The 16,221-nt window shown below is 39.2% G+C and overlaps 1 protein-coding gene across 22 annotated transcripts in view; it reads right to left on the bottom strand.

Annotated features, from left to right (window-relative positions):
- Nucleotides 1-2,076: 2,076 nt before the first annotated feature.
- The window catches only part of IKZF2 (IKAROS family zinc finger 2), a 305,347-nt gene continuing 291,202 nt past the window's right edge, over nucleotides 2,077-16,221 (bottom strand). For 16 of the 22 annotated variants that reach the window (XM_064286717.1, XM_023541832.2, XM_023541830.2 and 13 more), the window contains 2 exons: nucleotides 7,532-7,570; nucleotides 2,078-6,779 (listed from right to left, as the gene is read on the bottom strand). The gene's annotated coding sequence lies outside the window, so the exon portion shown is untranslated. Of the gene's footprint in view, nucleotides 6,780-7,237; nucleotides 7,571-16,221 lie in introns of those variants that run through there. The other 6 variants (XM_064286720.1, XM_023541843.2, XM_023541833.2 and 3 more) reach the window with 4 other exon arrangements.

Below are 16,221 nucleotides of genomic sequence, written 5' to 3'. Positions count from 1 at the left end.
TGGAAGAATTACAGCCAGAATGCTCCTCAGAAGTGAGGATGGCGATACCTTGTCTCATGTACTTTGGACATGTTATCAGGAGGGACTAGCCCCTAGAGAAGGAGATCATGTTTGGTAAAATAGTGGGTCAATGAAAAAGAGGAAGACCCCCAACTAAATGGATTCACAAGGTGGCTGCAACAATGGGCTCAAACATAGCAATGATTGTTGAGGATGGTGCAGGACTGGGCAGTGTTTCATTCTGTTGTACACAGGATCACTGTGAGTTGGAGCCAACTCAATGGCACCTAACAACAACAACATGATGTGGTAACAAATACCAAAACCAAACCCGCTGCTATCAAATCGATTTCTACTAATAGTGACCCTATAGGACAGAGGAGAACTGCCCCAAAATGTTTCCAAGGAGAAGCTGGCAGATTCGAACTACTCATCTTTTGATTACCAGCCTGAAAAAAAAAAAAAAAAAAATAGATCTCCCAAATAAAGACTCTCAGGGAACAAGGCATTTCTTTTTTCAGGTAACAGACCAGGGTGGGGCTTCCAGGTCAGCAGCAGTTCAGCCCTATACAGTCATTTAGAGAACCATGATAGCACAAGTTCTACCATCCTTGCAAGGTGACGGTGGCCACCTCCATCCCTGAAAGCCAGAAGGTGGAAAAGCATGCAAAAACACATGAGGACAAGAACTCTAGCACCTGACTACACTCTTAATACAAGACAGCCTAAGAAATGCAGTCTATTTGTGTGCTCAGGAAGAAGAGAAGAAGGGATATGGGTGAATAGCTTGCAGTCTCTGCCACATTCACTACGCAAATTTCTGCCTCAGGAAAATAAAAAAGGACTATATAAATTGTGGTCATGGGCCTTTCCTTTGGGGTTGTTCACAAGTATTCAAACCTATGAACAGAAAGGATTTATTCTATCCAAGCAACCATTTATGCTTAATCTTCAGTAGAGGCAGGAAGAATAAAGAAATTATTATTTTCTTTTAATTATTCTATATGTTAGCTTATATACATTTCTCAAATGATGGCCAATGCAGGGTTAATTTTTTAAAGCAAATTTTAGTATTACGTGGTATACTTTGAGAAGCTTTTCTCTCTTCATTTCTTCAATCTACTGAGGGAGAAAATGTGCCAAAGAAGTTGAACTTCTTTTGTCAAGAGACAAACTATTGGCCCAGGCTGGGTTCCAAAGACTGAAACAAGGAATGGTAACTGGTGAGGTTGTCTTTTTGCTGAATGAAGAGAAGAAAAGAAGAATTCCTACTCTGTTTCCCAGGCACAGGAAGAACCAGGAAGCAAGGAAATCTCCAATTTTCAAGTCCACTGAGCAGAATACAAGAACAGGGTCCAAAACAGAGAGTTCTCCATTGAGAATAGGCAAGATGGAGCAAGCAAGTCCTGCAGGCAGGCTGAGCCTGGAAAGACGCCCAGAGGCCGTGGCACTCTTGGGAGGGAGGTTTTCACTGGACCCTTAAGGAGCTGAGACTTTTACATTCCAACCCTGCCTTTTGCTTGAGGTTTATCCACTCCCTCCATTTGGACAAGAGTAATTTGAAGATAAATTACTCACAATATGAGAATGCTAATCTGTGGCAAATCAAGGAGGAAAAATAAAAGAAGATTTCAGAACTTCACAAGCAAAATTCATAGAAACACCTGTAGGACCTAATGTTGAAAGAGAAATTAATTTTCATGAAGAGGTGTTATGGCACAGGAATTAAGTGCACTGATTTGAGTTTTTTAAAAAAGTCTGATTTAATTACTGTCCCTGCCACTAAATAGTCTTATGACCTTGGTCAATTGACTTACCCTTCCCTAAATCTTAGCTTCCTCATCTGTAAATTGAAAGATAAAGATAGAACCTAACTCATAGGAAGTTCTGTAAAATTTAAATGAGAGAATTTTCAGATGGATTAAAATACTATTAGTTGTTTAAAGAGTTATTACCAAGACTGGATTTTTTTCTTTCTGGGTATAAAGAACTGCCCCTTCTGATAAACAAACAAGCAAATAAATAATCCCCCCTTCCCCCCGCCCCCCGCTGTGACCTCTTTTGAGGCTCTACTGAGTGTAAGGGGGAGCTAAGTGATAGCAACTGACAGATTTAGCAAAGTAATATGTTAATTTGAGTACACTTCCTTTCAGACACAAGTGTTCCCTTGCAAACCTGGGCATATTTCTAAGCTTCTAAGGCAAATAAATATCATAAAAAATGACATAGTCTGAGTAACGTGGCAGAAAAATGTCTAAGGCATCTTTTAGACTTTCCACAGAGCTATCTCACAGCACTTTTTTTATGGGAAAGCCACTTTTGTATGCTAAACATCCATGACTCTCCACAATTTAGTGTTTCTAAAACAGGCCATTTCTCCTATCATGACTCTGTCCAGATCACGATGGATTTCATTTTCAAGGTCTCCTAGTCCTAAGGAACCCATCGTCACTGGGGAGGCCAGTACATCTGGCAAACGGAGAGAACAGTATTCATTGGGAGTCGTGAGAACAAAAGGAGATTTTTCTAAAGGTGGCGAGGCAGAAAGAGAAAACAGGTACCCTTGAGGAATAAGGAGAAATGTCAAGGGAATTGGCCTATCTTCTCGGCACCGTAAGGCCTGACCATAAGGGGGATGTGCCAGTTCATTACTTCAGAAAAAACTGAAAGAGAAGGATCCAGTTGATTGCACACTGCAGATGACTTGGAAAAGGAACCTGACAGCCTTAGGGAAGAGGAGTTGCAACATCAATTATGAGGCAGATAAAATTTCCTGGTGTGATAAATTTGATGAGATTTCCCTAATGCACTGGGAAAGTTAGTGGAATCTTCAGCTTATTGCAAAACTGTTTCATAATAATTTTAACATTTATTGAGCATGCGTAAGCACTTTACATGCTTTATCTCAGTGACTACTCACTATACTAGTAAGAGGTAGGCACTGATACTGTCACCTCATACAGATTTGGGAAACTGAGGCTCACAGAGGTTAAGTTTTTTATCTTAAGTAACTTAATGGAATACAAAACATGGACAAGAAAAAAAAAGTCACTTGTCCTTTCACAAGGGAAGATTAGTTCAAATGACTGATGGATCACAACTACCAAGCTTCTACCAGACTGAGTCCAGCACAACTACATGGTGCTCGGCTACCACCACTGACTGCTCTGACAGGAATCACAGTAGAGGGTCCCAGACAGAGCTGGAGAAAAATGTAGAACAAAATTCTAACTCGCAAAAAAGGACCAGACTTACTGGCCTGACAGAGACTGGAGAAACCCCAGGAGTATGGTCCCTGGACACCCTTTTATCTCAGAAATGAAGTCACTCCTGAGGTTCACCCTTCACCCCAAAATTAGAGAGGCCCATAAAACAAAATGAGTCTAAATGGGCACACCAGCCGAGGGGCAAGGACTAGAAGGCAGGAGGAGACATGAAAGCTGGTAGTTGGGAAACCTAAGGTCGAGAAGGGGACAGTGTTGACATGTTGTGGGGTTGGCAACCAATGTCACAAAACAGTATGAGTATTAATTGTTTAATGAGAAACTAGCCTGCTGTGTAAACTTTCATCTAAAGTGCAATAAAAAAAAACTTTTTTTTAAATCACGTGTCCAGAACCTTCCTAGGAAAAGAAGTTTGTTCATAAATGTCCTTTTCAGTGATCCTTAAATTCTAAGAAAACTTTACTCACATCCTCTTGGATGAATTGATAACTAGTTGGGTGCCCGGAAAGAAATGTTTCTCTGAGGTCACACTGTAGGCACTTTCAAAAGGGTTTCCCTCAAAGTTGTTTCGTCTATTAGTATCAGCAAAAGGATCTCACAGAATGACTAATTTTTAGTGATTGTGACCGGCAAGCCTTGGTTGAATCATTCTGTTCAGAAATAACACCCCTGATTCATCAGATCTGTTTTCAACATTAATTATATTTAACATCTGACATCTTCTTTACCTCCTCTCCACATCACTGAATACTGGGTAGAACATAAGACAAGCCATACCCAGATTGTCATTAAGACAGTAATCAATCATTAATTAATTAAATTGAAAATTGAAAGCCTTCAACATTTCATGAAGTAAAAATAATAATAATCTTATTTTTCATAAGGTAGAAAATATCACTAAGTAGTTTTCCTTAAAAGAATTTTTGATGTTTTGTCTGTAAGTTGCATGACATAAAACGTAAGTTTTTTATATACAGAAAATGTAATCGTTCTAAGCAGAGAAATGATCAATAGGGAAGCAGGTATTTAAAATTAGCTGCCCTTTGAAACCCTGGACCCCTGGTGGCACAGTGGTTCAGAGCTATGGCTGCTAACCAACAGGTTGGCAGTTCAAATCCACCAGCCGCCCCTTGGGAACCCTATGGAGCAGTTCTGCTCTGACCTATAGGGTTGCTATGAGTTGGAATAGATTCAATGGCAACTGGCTTGGCTTGGCTTGGCTCTAAACTCTTGTAAAACTGCAAAATGACATGTAATAAACAGCTTTGATTTAAAATTGACACTAATGTGTGTACACTAAAGTGTGCCTTGGCCTTTAACTGAAAAGAGGATATTATTTGAACCCCTGATGTAGGTGTACATAAAGAAGATTCAACAACACTGGATCAGATAGGCTAACTTAGATTTTTTTTTTTTTTCTCCCTTGATAAAACAAAAATGCCTATGGCGAGCATCTATTTTTGCCAGTCCAGCATCCCTTCCCACTTGTTTTGATAACACCCTCTAATTGTCGTTGGGGGTATTTGCCCATCTCTATTACGTACCATATTGGTGGATGTCAAAATATCCATCAAAGTATACACAGGTGGGTTGGAATTCCCTCCCCATGCCAACTATTACCTACAAAGAGCAATCAGAGCAGAAGTCCCAGGAACTCAGGAGAGAGCAATTGGAGCTGAGTCGTTTGATTACAGCCCCCCAAAGGAGCTGTCCTTATTCCTTCACACAGATCCCTGCTACTGTCTCTCTGGATGTCTAGTTGTGCTTCCATTTCTTAGATACTGGGAGCTACTACACCTCCCACTAAATTCCACTTTCTTGAATTTAGCTTCTGGTGCTTGCAAACAAAGACACTGTCCTTTATCTTTTTAAAAAAATCTTCACAAACACTTTAATCTTTTTAGCATTTCATATAAGATCAAGCCTTTCCTGACAACAAGTTTCGGTCTTAACAAATACAACATTTTCACTGTATGATGAATTCTGCTTGATTAAAAGAATAAATTACCACAATCTAAACTCTGTTATAACAGATGCAAGTAACTGCATATAGCAAAAACAAGAGTTCTCTTTCATTCTTCCTTCATTTCTTAAACCTTCATTATACTGAGCGATCATCACTGGAAAGAACAGAAAGCTTAATTCTCTTCTATTTGAACTTTTTCTAAGTCTGTCTTCTCATGGGTCGTGAGAACCTGAAAGAGATGGTGCAGCTTCCTTTTCAGGTATGAAAAACAGGTAAGAAACTATCTTTTGGGTTAAGCTAAATGTACTTCCTAAAGATATACTATGAAGAATGATTCTTTTTTCCCCCTAGATAATTCAAGGAAAGAGAAATTACTCGGGTCTCAATTATCTGTCCATTTTGGATTTGAAATGGTTAGTGGTTTGAGGTTTAAACTGATCAGATCAATTGAACATAGATCCAGGCATTCAGCCACATCAAGTGATCACTGAGAGAGGAAACTGCCCCCGCCCCCAGCCTACATGCTAACCCAGCTGAGCCTACCCCAGCTGTGTCATTATGTTCGGAAACATCCGTCCTGTTTCATAAAAATATGAAATGTACGCATAGAATCGCCACGAGTTGGAATTGACTCGACAGCAACTAACAACATACACAGAGGAGTGCAAAAAGCACATTAGTACAGTTTAAGAATGACTATAAGGTAAACACATTCAGATATTTTTACATTAAGTATATTTATCATTTTACATCTGCCTCCTGAAAGCTCACCAGGACCCCGAAGGCCAATGTTCTATGCCCCTCAGGGAATGACCCATCGTCCTGTCCTTACCCCTATCAAAGCATTTATCGCACTGTTTCTCCTCTGTGTTCCAACCGCACACATGCACCAGTGCTCACACATAAAGCTTAGTAAGGACATGGATTATGCATCGTTACCACTCTATCCCCACAGCCTGGCACACACTTGGTCACTTAAAAAATAACTGATAATAAATGAATGAGAAGATGAATAAATCACCCATCATTGTCTTCAAGGAGCTTCAACGACAGTTGGAAGAGAGAAATTGGTAAAATAACGACCGCTAACCAGTTACCAGTAAGTCGGTTCCAATTCATGGTGGCTGCATGTGGGTTAGGGTAGAACTTTGCTGCATAGGGTTTCCAATGGCTGATTTTTGTAGAGTAGATCACTAGGCCTTCTTCCAAGGTGCCTCTGGGAAGACTCGAATCACCAGCCTTTCAGTTAGCCAAGCTCACTAACCTTTTGCGATACCCAGGGACTTCAAGTTAAACAACAATTAGATACAATTAGTTTTCTTCTGCTGCTGTAACAAATTAGCACAAATTTAGTCACTTAAAACAACACAAATTTATTCTCTTACAATACTGGAAGTCAGAAGTTCAAAATGGGTCTCACCGGGTTAAAAAGAAGGTGTCTGCACGGTTGTGTTCTTCCTGTAGTTCTACAGGTGAATCCATTTCCTTGCTTTTTTCAGCTTCTGGAAGCATCCTGCATTCCTCGGCTCCTGGGCTTTTCCTCCATCTTCAAAGCAGGGCTTCATATTGGTTCATTCTGGTTCAAACCCCTGCTGAGAATTTGCATTTCACTCCCAGACAGTGCTAATACTGCTGGTTAGGGCCCAATTCTGAGAACCACTAGCAGAGCAGTGGTTCTCAAAATTTATTATACATAAGAATCACCTGGGGATCTTGTTAACCTGCAGATTCTGATTCAGTATATCTGGGATGAAAATGCAAATTCTTAGCAGGGGTTCAAACCAAAATGAACCAGTTCAAAACCTCACTTCAAAGCTAGTAGGGTAGAATCTTCCAATCTCTCACTGACTGACTTTCCGTCTCCTTTTTTCACATTTAAAGGACTCTGTTTTTTTTTTATTGATTACACGGAAACCCTGGTGGCATAGTGGTTAAGTGCTACGGCTGCTAACCAAGAGGTCAGCAGTTTGAATCTGCCAGACACTCCTTGGAAACTCTATCGGGCAGTTCTACTCTGTCCTATAGGGTCGCTATGAGTCAGAATCGACTCAACGGCAGTTTTGTTTTTTTTTTTTTTTTAATTGATTACACTGGGCTGACCTGGATAACCCAGAATAATCTTGAATGTCCAGGTCAGCTGACCAGCAATGTTAATTCCATCTACAACCTAAATTCCCCCTGCCATGGAACATAACTATTCATAGGTTCTGTTGATTAGGATGTGGACACCTTTGGGAGGCCATTATTCTGCCTGCCACACCAGTGAAACAACTAAATACAATTTATTGTGTTTTGATAAGGAGAGCCCAGGAGGGGTGAGATTCAGAGGAAAGGCACTCACCTCAACCAAAGCTTCCTGGGGAGGGTGAGCTGAGCGTTACTGGAAGAGAAGTCACGCAGTAAGAGGAAGGTGGTAGATAAGGCTTAAATGCATGAAAAAATTGAAATGCGTAAAAAGCAAGATATAAGGCAGCTTGAGATGCTGCTAAGAAACTAAAATGCTATAAATCAGGGGTTCTTAATCCAGATTCTACAGGTTCTCAAAAAAAAAAAAAAAAAAAAAAAAAGGCCCATAAATAGAATTCAGACGGTCCATCTACTTGTATAGGAAAAAAAAATTAATTTCATTTTCACTAACATCTAAACGAAATTTAGCATTTCCTTTGATTACGAATGTGAGCAACAAATCACAGTAATATTAGCAAAACCTGTGACTTTATCACCAAGAGAAATGACAGAAAATTCTGTACCACGTTAGCGTCGCAGTGGTTATCTTGAAATATGCTTTACACTCATGGATGATTTGATATTATGACAGTAATCGGACCCATCACTAAATCTTGTTATTTAATATATTAATACATAATTTACTACAGTTACAAGTTTGTTTTTTAAATCTTAGGTATCTATTTCACTACAATGGATTTTCTTTGTGGTTCTATGTACTTTTTTATGTATTTAAACACTTTAAAACATTACTTTTAGAAGGGGCCTACAAGTTTCTCTAGACTGGTAAAGGGGCCCATGGCAAAAAAAAGGTTACAGGCCCCTGCTCTTAAGGCTTTCAGCTTTAGGAGCTCAGAGGAAAGGGACTAGTAGAGGGAAGAATAAATGAATAAGTAAGAACATTAGAACCAGAATTCCTCACTCGATCCTGAAAGAGTTTTCCATACATATTATTATTTTCCCTTTATCCCTCCAGTGGGGCTCCCCCACCACAAGAACATTATTTACGCTTTGTCCATAACAATTGAGGCACAAACTAACTAGTGATATCATTACACCAGGATATAACTTAGGATTTGGAACCAAATCGCTTTCTGACAAATTACAAAGAATGAGAAACCAAAAGAATATTGAGTTTTAGGAGATGAATAACCATACATAACTTTTTTTTTGGAAACAAGTTTATGGAAAGAAAATCATCATTATCATAAAAAATGACCATGACTTGTTTTCAAAGCAGTTTGACATCTACCATCTTTGTCCTCAAAAATAAGCCCTTGAAATAGGCAGAATATGTATAGTTAAAAAAGACAAAAGGAAACTCTGGCACAAAGAAGCTAAGGGTATAGGGTTAGTTGACTTAAAAAATAACAATTACTTAATGTCTAAGCATCTGCATATTATACGCAATAGCGAAATGATATAAGAAACAAAAGACGATTTCTAACTTCAAGGCCTGATTTTAATTCTGTGTGTGAAGCCAAGCTACATGTCTGTGAAAGAGTATGGTCATGTGTGTCAGACTAACTGGCAAACCCAAGTGGCATCGTTCTTAAGAGCTTGACCGCTAACCAAAAGGTTGGCAGTTCAAATCCTTTAGCCACTCATTGGAAACCCTATGGGGCAGTTTTACTCTATCCTACAGGGTTGCCAGTAGTCAGAATCAACTCAACAGCAAAGGGTTTGGTTTTTTGGTGAACTTCAAAGTAATAGGTTGGAGTAGGGTAATATTAACACACATGGAACTGGAGATTCTTTATGGAACAGGCTTATAAGTTACACTTTTTTTAACCAGGAGCTCAAGAGTAATAGAGGAGGTAAAAATTATTGAGCAGTTAGTAAATTCCAGGCACTGGGCTAAGCATTTACAAATGTTCTCTTTACTACTGTTGTTAAGTACTGCCAAGTAGATTTCTACGCATAGTGACCCCATGTGACAGAGTAGAAGTGCTTCAGAGGGTTTTCAAGGTTGTAATCTTTACGTGAGCCGATCACCAGGTCTTTCTCCTGAGGAGCTGCTAAGTGGGCTTGAGCCACCAACCTTTCAGTTAGCAGCTAGCACTTAACCATTACACAACCAGGGTTACTTATAACTTTATTAGGTAGGGACTATATCTTTATTATTAATCCTATTTTACAGAAATTCAGGAAGATTAAGTAAGTCCTTCAAGGTCATACAGCAGGTAGATGATAGACTCCAAATGTGAACCCAAAACCCAAGTCAGTCTGAATTCAGAGCCAGAACTCTTAAATATTATCTCCTTGGGGACTGGGAGTGTGTCTTTCTCTTTTTTGAAGCAACTAGCTCCGCACTTGGCATTTTTAGTTATTCAAAAATAACTTGGTGAGTGCATTTTAACTAAATCAGGACAGAATGGCTCAAGTCCAAAACTAATAAGTGGTAACACTGAAATTCAAGTTAACTTAATGTTCTTTCCACTAAACCCAGCACTCCAAAACAACTAACAGCACAAACACAGGCGCGATCACACTGCATTGTCCCTACTTTAACATTCCTCAACACTCAACAACAACTACATGTATGTGTATATATATGGAGAGAGAGATGAATGCATGCATGTGTGCGTGTTTGAGTATGATGTTTATTGGAAACTCATGTTAATCAAGAACTTCTTGGCCTACATTTACTACAAAAAAAAATACTTCTATATTTCAGATGTTCTGAATATTTTAATGTGATCATACATTGGGTTTTAGCCTCATTATTTTATTTCTTTACATTTAATTTTCAATTTGTATAATCTAATTTGCTCTCTCCACAAATAGTATTGGCAGAGGATAGGTTGCTTACTGCTTTTATTTATTGTGAAACAGAATATTTTTTCTGGCTGTATCACTCAGTTGTCCTTCATTATTTTCTAGTCAGTGTCCTAACCCTGGATTTCAGGGGGTTTGCCACCTGGTTTCCTACCACCATGCTGCCTCTCCCCTTAGAGAAAACCTAGTTGAAAGGTTCTGGTTGAATCACCTAAATTTATTGGCATCTTCCTACCAAGACTTTACCCAGGTCAATTACAGCTAGTATTACCTTTTTGTAAATAATTATATAAAAAACTTCTCAGAGTTCAATAAAAAAATGCCTTCTCTTTCAATATTAGCAGAAAGGCTCTTCACTTATCTCAGACAAACTGATGACTCTTACCTCAAATGACATCTTCTGGATGAATATTGATTTTGCAAATTCTTGACAAACCATTCCTGGGATAATATTTGTGATCTAATACCCACTGTACAATTTAAAAAAATCCCAGAATGGTCTTTCTTTTTCTCAGGCCAGGCCTTGTTTCTTCAGAGACTAGGTATTGTTTCTTCAGGGATCCCTGTTTCAGCATTAACTAAACAAGGATGGTTTGATGGCTTCCTATTCAAAGGGTGGTCCTCAGAGCAGAAGCACTGGCATCACCTCAGGGCTTGTTAGAAATGCAGAATCTGAATTTTAACAAAATACTCAGGTGATTTCTAAAAGGTTTAGTCTAGTGTACTTACTCTGAATGATTGTTAGTGATTGCTTTGGGATATATTATTGAGATGGAACCTTCAGTTAAATTTGGGCTCAGTGGAAAAAAGCAACAGAGAGATGATTACCCTGGGAGGGGGGTTATCTTAATTGCCGTGCATCATCATTCAAAACCCTTCTGGCCCTTCAGCTTCCTCTATTCTATCAAATCAATTTCATCTTGAATTTCCCCACAACACATTCTTTCTAATTTGATTAAGCCAAACCTTGCAATGTCTGCAAATACCCCAAATTCACCTTTTGTGTGTGTGTCTTTACTTATAATCTTCCCATCCCCTGGAATCCTTCCTTTTCTACCACACACCTTTTAAGGCCCATGTTGTCCAGGAAGCATTCCCTAACCCCCTTCATGGATTTCCTCCTTGTTTCAACTGCCTCTAGCACTCAGAGAGCCACTTGCTAACCTAGGACTATTAGCTTTCATTGTTGTTGTTGTTAGGTGCTGTCGAGTTGGTTCCAACTCATAGTGACCCTATGCACAACAGAACGAAACACTGCCCAGCCCTGAGCCATCCTTACAATCGTTGTTATGCTTGAGCTCCTTGCTACAGCCACTGTGTCAATCCACCTCGTTGAGCATCTTCCTCTTTTCTGCTGACCCTGTACTCTGTCAAGCATGATGTCCTTTTCCACCGACTGATCCCTCCTGACAACATGTCCAAAGTATGTAAGACGCAGTCTCACCATCCTTGCTTCTAAGGAGCATTCTGGCTGTACATCTTCTAAGACAGATTTGTTCGTTCTTTTGGCAGTCCATGGCATATTCAATATTCTTCGCCAACACCGCAATTCAAAGGCGTCAATTCTTCTTCGGAGTAGCTTTCATTAGCTACTCTTGTCTTCAGTGTGTTAGACTTGTGTCTAACAACGGTAGCATCTTAAAAACAGGAATCTTGTCATATTTTTACTTTAAACCTCACAGTACTCGAAATGGTCCCCAAATCCTGGCTAATTTGTTGATTATTCATTTTCCCAATTACAGTCACAAAAATGTTTATCTCAGTATTTTACTAATTAGAAAATACTAGAATACTCTTTCTGCATGCAGTAACTGCCACTAAAACTTAAGCACTGATATTCCACATGCACTAACTGGGAGCTTCTAGGATGTAGCCATGATGTTGGTATGGTACCATTTTATTGAGTACATAAATAATACCAATTTAGAGTTTGTCTTAACTTGAATTTTGCTGAAAAAGCCTCAAGAAATAGTGTGTTCATATATGTAAACTATATGATATTGAGAGTGAAGTAATCATACTATAATGTCCTTGAGCCACTGCAGCTAGGCAGTTGGGAGAAGGAGTTTAATGACATGACAGAGAAAGGACGATGGTGCCACACAATGAGAAGTTCTGTTTTCATTCCAGAGTCCAAGCAGAAAATAATTTCTCCCATCCAAAGGAGTTTAAAGTGTCTGTTGATATGCTTTAGCAAATTGAATACTGACCATGGGAAGAGATACAACCAAGCCAATACAGCAAATGCAGGTGAGCCTAGGGACTCTGAGGAGCCAGTAACTCCTATCCCAGGACAGTCATTATCTCCTTTGATCACATCTGGAGGAGAGCCACCAGAAAGTAGACAGAGAGTCAGGAGGGGTAGGTGGGTGAGGAGGAATAGGGGTCTATGTTCAGCCCAAGGAGTACTGGTGGTGCAAAGATTAAGTCTCTGATGCTATCCAAAAAAGGTTGGTGGTTGAACCAGGGACTCCATGGGAGAAAAGATCTGGTGATCTGCTTCTATAAATATTCAAATCCAAAACCCTTTGTGGTAGAGTCAATTCCGACTCATAGCGACCCTATAGGACAGAGCAGAACTGCCCATAAGGTTTCCAAGGCTATAATCTTTATGGAAGCAGACTGCCACATCTTTTTTCTTCTGTAGAGAGGCTGATGGATTGGAACCTCTGACCTTTTGGTTAGTAGCCGAGCTCTTAGCCACTGTACCACAAGGACTCCTCCATAAAGATTAAAAAAAAATTACAGCCTAGAAAATCCTATGGGGCAGTTCTACTCTGTCACATGGGGTTGCTATGAGTCAAAAATTGATGGAAAGGCAGCCAACAACAACAGTGTTCAGCCCAGCCTATCATTTCTGTTTGGGTGGTGCCACTGAGCAGGCCTGCTGCTGATCAGGGCCACTACGTGTGATTATGGCAGCTCCCAGGTTTGGAGAGACCACGTTCTCTCTGGCAATGGCACTAGGCATTAGCTTTCTGTTGATTGATAAACTTATTCTCATGCCTTCTAATCTAAAACTTTTCTCTTTTGTCACGGATCGAATTGTGACCCCCCCAAAATGTGTGTATCAATTTGGCTGGGGCATGATTCCCAGTGTTGTGTGATTGTCCACCATTTTGTCATCTGATGGGATTTTTCTATGTGTTATAAATCCTGCCTCTATGATGTTCATGAGGGTGGATGGGCAGCAGTTGTGTTGATGAAGCAGGACTCAATCTACAGGATTGAACTGTGTCTTGAGCCGATTTCTTTTGGGATGTAAAAGAGAGAAGTGAGCAGAGAGACAGGAGGACCTCATACTACCAAGAAAGCAGTTCCAGGAGAAGAGTATATCCTTTGGACCCAGGGTTCCTGTGTGGAGAAGCTCCTAGTCCAGGGGAAGATTGATGAGAATGACTTTCCTCCAGAGCCAACAGAAAGAAAAAGAATTCCCCTGGAGCTGACACCCTGAAATTGGACTTTTAGTGTACTTTACTGTGAGGAAACACATTTCTCTTTGTTAAAGCCATCCACTTATGGTATTTCTGTTATAGCAGCACTAGATAAGTAAGACATCCTTTAAGAACCTCATCCTTACTTACTTAGACTGCCTATGCTTGAAGGAGAAAAGAGGACACCTGTGGTAGCAGAAGCCTGTGCTAATATTTTCAGGTTCTGGAGTAAGAGAACAAAAGTTGTTAGGTGCCAAACCAACCAAGTCAGACGCCGTTAAGTTGATTCTGACTCCTAGCAACCCTATAGGACAGAGTAGAACTGCCCCATAGGGTTTCTAAGGCTGTAATATTTACGGAAGCAGACTGCCACCACCTTTCTCCTGCAGAGCGGCTGGCGGGTGCTTAACCACTGGGCAATCAGGGCTCCTTTGTTAGGTGCGATCAAGTCTTTTTCAGCTCATTGCAACTCTGTGTGACAGAGTAGAACTTCTCCATACCGTTTTCTTGGCTGCAATCTTTGCAGAAACAGATTGCCAAGTTTTTCTCCCACGGAGCCACTAGCTGACTTTGAACCGCCAACCTTTTGGTTAGCAGCTGAGCGCTTAACTGTTTGCACCACCAGTGTTCCCTAAGAGTACAAATGGAGGCCCATTCACTACATTTCTAAAGATTTGAAAGTTTGTTAAGCTAATAAGCTCTTAAATGAAATGTATTATACCCTCCTTCCTTGACCTAGAAATCCAGGTTCAAATTTAGAATGCCCCAAGCAGGGCCAGATTAAGGCATGTGAGAGCCCTAAACAGTTATAACCTCTGGTGCCCCCTCCTCTGCTTACTCACACATTCAAACTGGATATGTGAGTTAGAAATATACATGTATGTATGTGTGTGTGCATTAACTATCCATGACACAACTTCTTAAATGCGATTATAATATTAGCAATTGAATGCAAAAGTGCTGTATGGCATTTTAGTGGAATGAGATTAACTGGATTACAAAATTTTTAGCAGATGTGGGGTACTAAGATTTTTACTATATAACACATTTTCTACAAAAAGAATATTCCAACTATTCTACAACATAGAAAATGGGTCAGCGAACTTAGTTGTTTCAACAATCAATGTAAAATTCTGTTGATCTCCCACAACAAAAAATTGACTTTCACCAATTTTGCTTTAAATGGCTCATACTTCAATTTTGATGCTTATTTTGTAATAAATGCTATGATTATAAATGAACAAATGAAAAGATGTCATAAAAGAAAATTTAATGATTAGAAAACAAATATTACAAAAATTGCTCTATTTTATTTTTAGATAGATTTTTCATCTCTAACATGTTATAATTAAAAAATCTCTATTCTTTGCTATTACGAATTATTCAATGATTTTGTCACAATTAAGCTGCCGAACAATATCTACTTCCATACATAATAAGGATAATGGGGTTTTCTTGAATCACTGTTGTATGCTGATGGCTTTTGAGTCTCTTTAAGGACAAAAATGAGTGCTCTGTTGTGCAGTTTGATCATTAAAGTTGGAAATATGCATAAAACAACTTGAATATTGGGGAATAGCCATTGTATTTTATCTTCTATTATGGAATTATAGATGCTTATATGAGTAAAAGAAACCCTGGTGGCATAGTGGTTAAGAGGTACAGCTGCTAACCAAAACGTCGTCAGTTCAAATCTACCAGGTGCTCCTTGGAAACCCAATGGGGCAGTTCCACTCTGTCCAATAGGGTCACTATGAGTCAGAATCAACTCAACGGCAGTGGGTTTGGTTTTTTTGGTTATATGAGCAAAATTTTTATTTCCTGAATCTGTAAACTTAGTTCTCACGTATGAATGAAATTGTCACACTTCTCCGTAAAGATTTGTATTTAAGTCATCAGGATAAGATTGCACTAATTTCCTGGATGCCTTCATGCATTCTTCATCAGGTATATCAACATTGCTTAAGAAGTAAAATCTATATGAAAGAAATTTGTACACTTTTGCCTTTCTTTTCACACAAGATTCAAGTGTGTCACTGATGGTGTAGTATGTGGTTATGCAAAATTCATCTCTGGCATTCAATACTTCTGGAGTATTTCCATCATTTACTTGTTTCTTTCTAATGCTTCTTTGACGGTGAACTGCTTGATAATCAGCATTTGGCAGTATTTGTTTTGTTGTATTTTCAAAATTTAAAAAATCTTCTCTTAAAGTATATTAATACCATGTTATTGTTTAATGACTGGTAGAGATCTGTGCATGTCTTTAAATTTATATCTGAGTCTTGGAGAGCTTGTCTGATGAAAATGCTGCAATATATTATTCCACATAACCAACATAAATACATACTCTAGTGCTTACATTTTATTGACCGTGTTTTCTGCTTCTCTTTTGGCATCTCCTTTTTGCATCTAGTCTTCAGCAATATTTTCTAAGGCATCTAGAATCTGAGTGTACAATTCCAGGATTGCACTTGTTGCTACAGCATGTGCTTCCCAACATGTATTAGAAAGACATTTTAATACTCAATAATTGTTTAAATATGTTTTGGAAACTGCCTATTGATGAGTAGAGGCAGCAAAAAATGTGTAG

This window comes from Loxodonta africana, chromosome 6, assembly GCF_030014295.1.
Source record: "Loxodonta africana isolate mLoxAfr1 chromosome 6, mLoxAfr1.hap2, whole genome shotgun sequence".
NCBI lineage: Eukaryota > Metazoa > Chordata > Mammalia > Proboscidea > Elephantidae > Loxodonta > Loxodonta africana.
This window is presented reverse-complemented; position numbering and strand designations above follow the sequence as displayed.